Raw genomic sequence first — 12,475 nt, 5'->3', positions numbered from 1 at the left:
CACGCTGGCGCATGCTCCCTCTCTACTCTGCTCGCGTGCGCTCCCTCTGCGCTGAAATCTATGAATTACCCCCTTAACATGGTTCATTGGATTTCAGGCACAGTTGTGGTGCAAGACACAAATTGTGTAAATTGTGTGCTTGGATTTATTTGCTTGGAATGTTTGGGGACTGAAACATCTTTTGAAAACTGTGTGGTTAATTTGTACAACTTGCTTAGATTAGCTTTTAATATTAGGAAAGCAACCACCTTTTTCGTTCTGTTTTTATTTGACTTGACTAAAACCTACGAGCAAATCACAAGTGGGAACTAAGTATCGCAACAGTTTTAGCGCTGCTCTTAATCTCATTGGCGGCACGTTAGCGCCGACACGCTCAGCATCACAATGTGCTGGCTATAAAGAAGCCTCCTTTTCAGGGCATTCGCGTTGTGTAAATTGTGTGCCTTGATTTATTTGCTTGGAACGTTTGGCATTTGAAACATAGGTTTACGAGCAAATCCAGTGGCAGCTGCTGAATTTTTTAACTGGAGCAGCGTAAATATTTGTCCCAGATCTGCGAGAGCGACCAAGTATAACGAGGGAGTCAGCACCAATCAAAGGGGGTTGGGGGGGGTTGGTTAGCCCTCTGAGAATTGTTTTAAATAATGTGTTAAAATGGTGCATTTTAGAGCACAATCCTTTAGAAAGATTGGGTAGAAAGCCAGTTTGCAATTGGTTGTCTAGGGTAACTCATGAAATAATCCAATAGTTGCAAGTCACCAAAAGTGCACAGGAGCATTTCACCAAGACATTTTCACTATGCCTTTTCCCACGATATATGCCAGTATAATACATTTTCACACTGGCTGTGCACCTATACATTTCCATTCTGACTGCTCCATTACACCCTAGTATTCCCATAAAAGAGCATATTCTATACTATAAGAAAACATGTCCATGTTTGTTCTGCCAATATATGGCAGTATCCCCATGTAAGAACATACTCCAGTTGGCTTTACCATTAGAAATGCATGCCAAAGTATGACAACATGTCCAAACTGGTTGCATTGAAATGCCAATCTAGCTACATAAAACACTTATGCCTATTTTATTAAAGATGCCCAATATAGCATGTCATTCCTCAGTATGAAATGGCTAGACTGGTTGTATACAAAATGCCAGTCTTGCTTTGTAGCAACACGTATCATGCTTGCTTTACCAAAGATGCCCAATACAAAATGTCATACCACAATAAGAAATGGCTAGACTGGCTGCATTGAAATGCCAGTCTAGCTACTGGGAGACAGGCCTGGTATCAAAGAGAGATACAGACTCATAAGCAACAGTTTGAAAACCTTTATTAAGGAATGTTGTGGGGTTGGTGTAATGCCTTACTGGCCCTAACTCGAGGGGTTTGTTCCATCAATGAATGCAAGGACCGTCTGTGTCTGAGAGTCCAAAACCGAAAACCATGTCATAACCTATGCTTGCCATCACTCTTTGATAAAAATGTGATCAGGCCTTTTTAAAGAGAAATGGCAGCTGAAACGAAAATGTAAACCGACACTGGTTTCAGGTAATCTTACCAATAGGTGTAGCTCTGCCTGTTCAAAATAGTTAAACTCAGAAGTGTTGCCCTTGGAAACTTCCATGTAGGGCTCTTGAAGCAAGTCAATAAAGTTCACAATGTCTCTGGGCTTCTTGAGGTACCGTCTCAGGCACCACTTCCTCTTCTAATAGTAATTATAATAATAACTCGCATTTATATAGCGTTACGAACCCTCACGCATATGAGCGCTGCTTATTATTACCCATGGTGTGTGGTGCTCATTTATTGACCTCGGGAGGATGAAAGGCTGAGTTTGGCCCTGCCAGGATTCAAACCTGCATCAATGTCAAAGTAAGCACTCTACCTGCGGTGCTATCTGACCGGCCCTAGGTTCTGTGCCTCTTTCACTCAGTACTTTTCCACTTTACTGTGCTTACTGCCCACCTTTTTCTGCCGTGCACACTTGCACAATTTTTTCACCTTTCTGTGCCTCTTGCACACTTCTCTGTACTTTTCACTGTGCTCTCTTGCATCTTCAGTTTCTCGCTTTTTTTTGCCCTTTAACGTGCCGCTTGCACACTGTGTATTTCTTTTGGGTGGCTCACACCCTCTTTCTCACTTGCACCCTCTCTTGACTGTCCGTTTTTCTTCTCACTGTCTCTGCGTCTCTCGTTTTCAGGCTGCTTGCACCCCTCTCCTTACTTTCGGATTTCGGACCGGCACACGTCCCAGGGGAACAAGCATTTCCCTGAACACTGCCAGCAGGATACAGGCTGTCTCACTCCGTCTCCCTGGAGACAAGGCTACCTAGCCATGCAGAAGCCCCTCACAAACACCGAGCCAGCGTCTCAGCACACCGTTCTCCAGGCTTATCTTATTGCAGCTCCCAGCCCCTGGTCCAGTCAGCTTCCCCAGCTCACTCTCCGACTCTGGCAGAACCACCCTTTTTATACTGCAGGTCAGAGTAAGGTGTGCACAGTTGGGAAAAAGTTCCTGACCTTGACTGACTATTAGTGGGACAATTCAAAGATGTTAGATGGTATGCCTCATTTTGTATCCCTATCTTGTTTCTATGGGTAATCCGCATTGCTCTGTATCGCCTCTTCCTCGTCCCAATACATGTTGGAAATGGGGAGACAGGGCAAGATGAAAATTGATCTTTAGGGGCCAAATCATTATGAGGTGATTTATAGAGGAAAGAGGGGAGTCCTCTGGCTCCCTCTGTATATGTCTGAGGTGATTTCCTTTCTTTCTGGCCTAAACCAGGAGAAGCCAAATAGGTGTTGAGGTTAAAACTATGTGTTTATCTTATCTGGCTCTCCTCCTTGTCTGTTTTTGTAGGACAATCCAACCTCCTCCTTGGATTAAGGGCCCTGGTATCAGAGTACCCCACAAAGGCTTCCGGGATTTCCTCCTCCTCGCCTGCCATACTGTTGGAATACCGCGCCTCACCTGGGGTACTCCCATGAGAACAACCCTGGAGTCCCCTACCCAGGTGATCCGCCCTTCCTTGCCCTCCCCCAGCATTGGGATCCAAGAGCCATGTCTCTCCCCTGGCCACCTGAATAGAGGATTCCCGGTGTCTACATGTGAGAATACCCCTAAGTTTCTCACACTACATATTAACACTTGTCATGCTTGCTTTATCAAAGATGCCCAATACAGGGTTGCAGGTATGGTATTTTTTAATAGACATCTATCATAGATGTCCAGTCAAAAAATACCAGGCCTATCCCTTGGGCCCCAGAGTGCAAAACACACACACAATTAAAAAGAGATTATGCATGTATGCAAGGTGCTGGGGGCCCCAGGGTGGCAGGTATGGCATTTTTTATTAGTATGAGAAACATGAGGGTATTCTCACTCCTACTCTTTTGGAATCCTCTGCGCAGGTGGCCAGAGAAAGGCCTTCGCTCTTGGATCCTGAGCGTGGGGGTGGGAAGCGATGGAGAATCATCTGGGTGGAGGGTCTTTGAGGATTGGGGAACCCTAGGGCGAGACATCATAGCTCCCTTTTCCTATGGATGATAAACCTAACTATCCACCAACCTTCATGGGCTATTATAAGCCTGTTCCCCTCACTTTCCCTCATGTCACATTTGACAGTAGTGGGGCGAGGAAGAGACAACAGAGTAATGCACACCAACATTCAGTTACAGCACTTTGGTACTGAGAAAAGGAAGAGGGCCTCAGAGGATTACCATTGCAAAGACCAGGCATGTCTCACTAATAAGCCTAACTATGGTCAGGCAATTAAGAGAAAGGACTCACACCTGCAACCCTTTTACACAAGCCAAGTGTGTAAAATAAGTGAGGAGAGGAAGGCAAGTGGGGAGAGGCGAGACGCAGATAGATGCCGCAGTGAGCCGTTCTGCAGCCGAAGAAGCACACTAAGGACTGAAGCAGCGGTTGGTCCTGGCGAGTGTGAAGTAGGAGCAAAAGCCCCGTTGTGCAGAGGCGAAGGAAGCAGCCCAGATGAGGGGTTGTCCTTCATTCCATTCAAAGGATTGCTCGATCTCCTGTGGCGCTGCAAGAGCGTGAGACTGTCTGAAGGGGAGAGAGAGAGAGACAGAGCCCCTGGAAGGAAGCCACCAAGTGTGTAGACATGAAAAAGGACTTCAAATTGAGAAGTGAGTTTCCCAGATAGAGAAATCCAGAATTACTGTAACTGCGAGGCTCATAAAGTGAACTGCTTTTGTTAAATGGGAACCGAGACTGGTACAATGTAGCGGAGTGATCATGTGCCTTTTTAAAGGAACAAGCACATTTTCAAAAGTCTCCTGATGTTACAAATCATTCCTTCTGAACCAATTAATGAAAGTAAAACACACTTAATGCCAATGCATATTGAATTCCAAACTAAAGGGAAACTTAAAGAAAGCCCTTGCATATTGAATAACAAACTTAACATTGAAGCAAGTCTGTAAACCTTGAAGTATTGAATGCATGTAGCACAGCAAATGAACTCAAATCTTGAATCTGAATATAATTAATCAACATAACACTGCATTTAAACTCCAAACTGCAATTGAACAATACTGAATAATCCAAACTTTGAAGCTGAATTAAAGGTTGAAAGAAACCCAAACAGCAAACCTTAGATAAGTGAAAACAGTGCGACAAGGCTACCCTATGAAAAGGGGTGTTTAACACATGGTGGCAGAGCCAAGAGGCAGCTAAGGAGAAACCAGAGGAGCCCAAGAGCACACCATAAATCCAGAAGCCAATTAAGGAAACTAAATAGAGGTGACTTGGTGCACAGGAGCAAGTATCCAGGAACCTGTGTGAGACATTGATGTCTTGTGGAAGGTAACCCTGATACTTGGCAAATCTATATGTGTTGTCTTGGGATCAGAGTCTCAAGAGCCTCTTTTTGTTTGGATTGTATTATTTAAAACTTGGCGACGGGAACCCAAGAGTGGTTCTGAACTGTAATGCCTTGAACTGGAGAAAGGCAAACCTCAAGACTCTTTTTCATGGAACTTTATTGTGCTTGGGGAAGGAGAGCTGAGAGAAATCTAAGAGCTGGAAGAAGCTCAGAAATTGGAGTTAAACACGGTTTCTTTTTACTTTAACATCCCTACACGTTTCAGAAGCCTTTAAAGTTGTATGGAAAAAATCACAAAAAGTCATAAGCTAGCCATCTACGAAGCTATGAGAGATTACTTCAATGGGCAGATAAAAAGAGACAGAAATTGCTCGATAAAACTCTTGAAATACTCAGGATGTCAGAAAAGCCTAGGGCACAGGCACAGCTTTTAAGCCAACTAACCGAGACTGTACTCAGACTCAGCAGAAAAAAATTACAGATCTAGATGAATTTCCTGACACAATGGTGGGTGGCATGTCTCCCGATCTAGTTTGGCACAGTCAAGATGTACAGCCAAACCTCAACTCACCAGTTTTTACATTTAGGCTTATTAAGCTGGCCCAAATGGAAAGTCTTGGATGAAATGCATCCCACTTTCTGTTTTGGAGATGTTATTCCTTCCAAAATAGTCTTGGAGAATGAGAATATTTTCTCACCTTTTTGGTAAGGTTTGTTAATGCCTCCTTCAATTATGTCTGCGTTCCCGACTCTACAAAAGCAGTGAGTCGCCCCATCAATAAGAAAGACAGGGCTTTACCCCAGAGAAACAATCTCATGCCCATCACTAAGTCTTACTTGTTACTCAAAATAACAGATAAAATTGCAACTGTCCAACTGCAAGGACATTTCCACTCCACGTCCAAGTTGAATATTAGACAATCGGGCTTCCGCTGCGGCCATAGTAGCGAGAGCGCCCTGTTAGACCTACATACACACATGCTTGGCAACATGGATAAGGGCAAAACTAGGCTGCTGATATTGTTAGATCTGTCAGCAGCCTTTGACCTTTTAGATCACTTGCGTCTCAAACACTCTTGCGTCTGCAGATGGCTGTCCAAGTAATGTGGTGTGATGGACCTGCTCCTTGTTATATAACCAGAGGGCTGGGGTCCGATGGGGTGAGGCTAATTTAGACACCGCCCCTATACTGTGTGGAGTTCCTCAGGTTGCATGTGTGTCACCAGCGTTATTCAATATTTACAAAAAGCCACTTTGTGACCTATTAACTGAGACCAACTACCCCGACGACACACAACTGCTGCTTGAACCTGGAGTTTATAAAATGGATGCTGCTAAACTTACGCATATCTATGAGACCATCAAACACTGGGTGCAGACAGAAATCACATTTTTTGATTCAACACAGGCCAGAGATAAATTGGAGTCTATATATGCTAGTTTTACTATTGAGGAATGTGTCATCCCCCAGCAAGTAAAAATGCTTGGCGTTTACCTGGGATCCTCTCTTGGTGCTGGTGTTCATACCAACTACGTTGCCAAAACAATTTTAGATTCCTTAGGCCAGTTAAACCTTTTGCCACTGGGAACTGTGCAACCTTGGTAGGTGCGATCATCTTGCCCAGGATCCATTATTGTAATGCACTCCTGGTGGGTACAGGTAAAGGTTAACCTTCACAAGCTCAAAGTGATACAAAACAATGCCATTTGGATAGAAAAAGCTGTACCTCGGAGAGCTCATATCGCCACTCTTAGAAAATAGTCTGCACTGGTTCCCGGTGCCCATTCGAATACAATTTAAGTAGTCACTTTACCACACAAATGTCTGCATGGTAATGCCAAACTGTTCCATTGCCGTAAACCAGATAGTCAACTGGCAAAGGAAGATCGTTCCCAGTGCTGGCAGTGTCCATTTCGAATGCGATGCCATTGAACCTACGACAGGAACCTAATTTCCTGATGTTCGAGAAATGTCTAAAAACAGTGCACTTTAACTGGTACTGATGATTCAGCCCTCTGCTTGTCCAGTGTGCCGGTGGTCCTGGCAGACTTCACTGCGTCATAAATAAAATAATTAAATAAACAAACAAGAAGTATACTCATTACGGCCAATTAATCTTTGGAGTGCATTTATATAAAAAGGGGACATCCCCTCCTTACCCAATCAAGACTGTAGCCTGATTAAGAAGAGTAGCCGGTTTATTATAGACCTTAATATTTTAAGCAGATCCTAGCTGGACGTCTATCCCACAAAAACTGAGATAGACAAGCGTTAATACACTACTGCTTTAGGTGGCCCTGAGAAAACAGCACGTTGTATGCCATAGACATTTGAAGAAATCAGGGCAGTAGCACCTTTTAATAACTTTAAATTTGCCTTTCACTGATAGGACCACAAATGCTCCAAGGACTTTGTTCCCACTGTATAACTGGAAAGATTCATTATAGTTGGGTTCTATGGATCCTTGTTTAAAGTGTCCCCTACACACGTCATTTTGTAGCAGGGCTGTCAATCATTAATAGTCAATGGTCCTCATTACGAATCGGCCGGTATGGAAACAACGGTGGCGATCACAACTCCTGCAGGCGGGAGGTGATGTTCCCGCCAGGTCTGACCTGGCGGGTTTAACACCGCCCGCCTGCAGGCGGACGAGGAAACACCGGCAGCCTTACGAGATGCTGCTGGTGTTTCCATGATCCCCATTCCCATTGGGTCCCATAGGACTCAATGGGAATGGGGATTAACACCATTCCGCCTCCGTGATTCCCGGGAAACCGGAGTTGTAATGCCCTGGTAATTCCGGGAATCACGGAGGCGGAATGGTAATAGGAGTCCGGCGGTAACCAGGTGCTTTTACCGCTGCGGTTACCGCCGGACTCGTAATGAGGCCCAATGTCATATGTGCCATCAGCATAATTAATTTGTATCCAGGCACCACCCGGAAACTGGTAGCTGGTCTATTTACATCTGCAATTGTGACCGGCAAATCTGCTTGCCCACTGTGAGAAACCAGAGTGAGTCCTCACATCTAGTTCCCTTGTGTCCTCTTCCCAGAAGGCCAGGGAAAGGCCATCGCTTTTGGATCCTGACCCTGGGTGTGGAGAAGCAAGGGAGGATCACCTGGGGAGAGGGTCCTTGGGGATTGGGGATGAGATGTTCTCAGGTGAGACACAGTATTCAGCATTTCCCTTTCACGAAGAACCCTCTATTCCAGAGGCAGTTATGGAATAATGATATCCCTATCCCATTGATCAAGAACACGTCAGGGGTTATTATCCAACCAGAAGCACCAGAAAGAGGGTGCAGAAGAGAGGGTGAGGAAGGCAAGACATGGTATCCCCTTTCCCTAGTGAAGACCAACCTAACCCTCCCCCAGTCTTTATAGGCTATTGTAAAACCTCCCCACTTTGTTCTCCACCTTTTACCATTGACAATACTGGGATGAGGAAGAGGCGACTAGGAGTGATGAACACTAACACCTAATTTCACCACTCTAGTACTGGGACGAAGAAGATCCTGTAGAGTGCTTTAAAAGTCAGGTATGTCCTTTAAGTATGGTCAGGCAAGCCCAATTGAAAATCCACACCTGCAACCTATCAATCTGTTGCAAGTGTATAAAAAGACACCAAAATGGGACCTGTGTCATCAGGAGGCAGCCGTGGTAGGACCAGAGAGGCAGCCAGGACGCTAACCGATGTCCCAGAGTATCTGTGGAGCCCAGGGCAAGCTGGGCTGTTAAATTACCACATGCGTGGGAGCATCTATTGTGGAGAGAGAGCAGCTGGAGCTGCGAGCAAGGAAGAGATGACGTCTACATCCGTGCTGAAGCAGCAGAGCCAACGCTGTGTGGGGGACACCATCCAGCGAGGGACGATGAGGACCAGCGAGTGTCGGGGCAAGTCACTCAGAACCCGGGCGCTCTTAGTAGGCTACGCATAGGCAATCATGTGCCGTATAAGTTTTAATGAATACCAAACTGACTGAAAACCTTGAAACAGAGATAAAGTAAGCTTTTTGCATATGGAACTGAATAAAACTTTATTGGCAAAGCTAATAACACATTTAAACCAAAAGGGTACGTGCCCATTTGCAAGCAACTTACTGAAAAGAGCGCAAGTATGAAAAAATGCAACAAAAAGGCAGGACATGAAAATGACCACCACAAATTGAACATTTTGAATGATACAGTAAGGTCAAAGACTGTCATGAAGTGTGTAACATGTCATACATGTTATGGCAAAGCCAAGAGGCTAACCAGGAGAGTGTGAAACTGCACAAAGAACCAATAGTCTGATAAAGAGAAATTCATTTAATGTGAATCTGTACACAGGGACAAGTACAGAAGAACCTTTGTGGGTTGGAGAACCTAGTGTTCCTGGTTGCGCGACCTGTGATGGGTTGACCGTGTGGTCCGACAACTGCACCTAGACCAGTGAGCCCTAAATGATGAAAGTCAAAGACATTGTGAAATAAACCAAGAAGGAGCACTGTGAGTGAACTGGTAAAGCAAACCAGGAGGGTCAAATGGACCTAGAGTTGTGTTGAACTTTGAAAGATTGAAACCAGTATGTTGAAATCTTGGGGAAGGGAACCCTGAGATTTGATGAACTGCAAATACTGTCTTGAGGACGGAGCCTCAAGGCCCCCCTTTTTGTGTGAACTGTGTTGTATTTAACTTGGAGAAGGGAACCCCGAGAATTGTGTGAAACTATATTGCCTTGAACTTGGCCAAGATAATCTTGAGACTTTTTGTGGAACTTTCTTGAACTTAGGGAAGGGGAGCTGAAGAGAAAGCCAAGAGCTAGATGAGGCCCAGAGCTTTGTTTTTATCACCATTTCCTTGATTATTGACATCTCTGCAAAATTGTTTAACTTTCATTGTGAGGGCAAGGATAGTTTTGGACACAGACAGACTTTAGTTGAACTCTGACTCAAATTTTGCTTAGTTTCATTCAGGTAGGGAAATCCCACCTTAGCATAGGGCAAGTTAGGCCTTCTACCATCCTGACATTTGATTTAATAAACCAATTTCTTTTGAACTTTGAATCTGTTGTCTGTATCTTGATTCATGAGGTTTTCACACCACTCAGGACAGTGAAGGAGTGGAGACAAATGGTACTGGGGCAAGTGGGCACGGGGAACCCAAATAAGACTTTATGAACAGGCAATGGGCTAAGGGCAGTCTAGACAGAAGGAAGCCCCATTTAAAGGCTCACCGACACATTTTATATTCATGAACTTTAACAATACGATTTGTGACTTTTTACACTCTTGGCATTTCCTGACACAATTTAATAAACACATTCAGTTTCCCACAGATGGGATCTTTAATCTGGATAAAGTGGGAACACTTAGATGTTCTTTAGAGGACCAAAAGCCCAAAATAAGCCCAAAATAAGCCCAAAATAAGCCCCAAACGGTGCTCAATTTTAACATTGATAGACGGGGAGACAGCGAGACGCAATGACTGCAAGATGAGGGGTCTTAAGGAGGTTAATGATAGACTGTGAGGACAGATAGAACACCTGGGGGAAGGGGAGTGTCAAAGAAATCAGCGCTCCTGTGCACCCAGATAGCAAAGGGAAAGATGAAAAAAGCAGGATGATCAGGACAGTGACAGTGACTTTTCCACTAAGGTGTATGCCGCAGTGAGAACAGACCAGTGACAGGCATGGTGGTCGCAAATATAGGGGGCCAGCCCCTGTGGCTATACTGTCCCAGCCCAGCAAGTGCACCGCACTGGCACTGCCTCGTCTTGAGTAATTTGGGAACCCAAAAGGGGGTTGGGGAGATGAGGTGGGGGGGTTGAGTACTGTTATCTAATGTACATCCCCCTTATAATCGGTCATGACAAGGGAGGCACAGAGTACAGGAGAGACTCTCAGGGCCTTAAAGGACCCCTTGGACAAATGCCAACTGGAAACAAAGAGGAAAGAGGGCAGCAACCAAACATTTTACATGGACTCAAATAATTCTGCAGAGCCTGGCTAAAGAATTCCCAAACATGAGGGAGGAATCACAATTCATAGAGGAGCTGTACATGGTCATTCAGTGCTACAATCCATCTTTGAATGATGTGAATCATCTTATATGGGTAGTGATGCCATGCCACCCGAGGTAAGATAACTGGATGAGCAGGCACCCTGGCCGGATACAGATCTTTGTACTAAGGACACCCTTATTCAAGCTAGTAAGGGAATAATTATCGGCACTCCCGAGATGTGCCCCCGAAAAGCTGGCTTGGCCAAGACATGGAATTGTAAGCAAAACAACGGAAAATCACCTTCAGATAATTTAGACCGATTGGAAGTAGTATTTGTCCAACCTTTGGGTATTACTAAGCCAGACAAAACTGCACAGGAAGAAATAGCAAACTCCTTTGCAGCTGCGCCCCTCCCCAAAGTGCAAGGACACCTAAAGAGCTTGTGCATCCAGTGGCAGACTAAACTTTCCGCAAAACTAGTGGTGGCTCTGGATCACTGTAGCGCACCAAGAGAAAAAGAAGGAAAACTTTGAGAGTAAACCATCAACCCTCTAGATGCAATGCCTGCAGGGAGAGATGCAGGGACAGATACTAAATTCAGAGAATACTGCACAGAGTGGAGGAAGACCACGGAATAGGGGGGAGAGGATGCCCAGCCGGGAGGACCAGTAGGGGCAACCAAGGGTCGCAAGGCCAAACTAGACAATGGGGGCAGCCAAAACAATGGTGTCAACAGGGACTACAGGCACAGTGGGGCCAGCAGGTACTATGGGGCTAGCAAGGACCATAATTCATTTGTAATGACTGTAAACAGTGTGGCATTGTAAGCACTAATGTCCAAAAAGACCACAAAGACAGCTTTTAAGGTCACTTATGGACAGAGTCATATGCCAGGTCACTTGGCCATCAAACCTCCTACATTCCCTGGCACAAATCAGGACATCACAGCTCTCTTCCCGAATCTAAAAGATCTAACATTTGCCCTGGTTAACCCCTTGTTCCTTGTGCGAGCAAGACCTGTCCTGACCACATCAGGATGATGGGGGTACAAACAGACCCATTAATTTCAATTGATGAGGACTGTCCTCATGTTCAGTGCAGTGTAGAGGGAATATCAGTACCTTGCCTACTGTGACTCTTTTCCTGATGTACCAATGTCCACCAACACTGTGAAAGGTGTAGGCATATCCAATACTTCAGTCGTACATCCGATTACAATCACAATTACAATCACAATAGGGCCCATCACTGACACGCATTCCTTTTTTTCGAGCCCTTCAGCACCAGTTAATCGGTTAGAAAGAAATGTGTTTTGCAAATTCAGGTGTACCACCTACTACACCCTAAATGGGGTGTTTTTAATTCTTCCTCAGGTTAATGCTGAAGCAGCCTTAGCAACACTACATATATTTCCAGAAGAACAGACATGTGAGGAAAGGTGGCCAGGCGATTTGAAGAATTTGACTAATTCCATACCTAACCCTTTGTGCTCGGCACACGATAGTGAGGGAGAATACATACATACGGCAAAGCCAATCAGGATAAAGGTTGCCAGAACCGGCTACAATACGGTCTTGCAGTCCCCCAAATGCCAAACACGTTACAGTAATAGACCTAAGTTTGGCATTCTTCTCT

Source organism: Ambystoma mexicanum, chromosome 5p, assembly GCF_040938575.1.
Source record: "Ambystoma mexicanum isolate Mex_15411 chromosome 5p, UKY_AmexF1_1, whole genome shotgun sequence".
Classification (NCBI taxonomy): Eukaryota; Metazoa; Chordata; class Amphibia; order Caudata; family Ambystomatidae; genus Ambystoma; species Ambystoma mexicanum.
The sequence above is the reverse complement of the archived record's forward strand: the minus strand, read 5'-3'. Positions refer to the sequence as shown.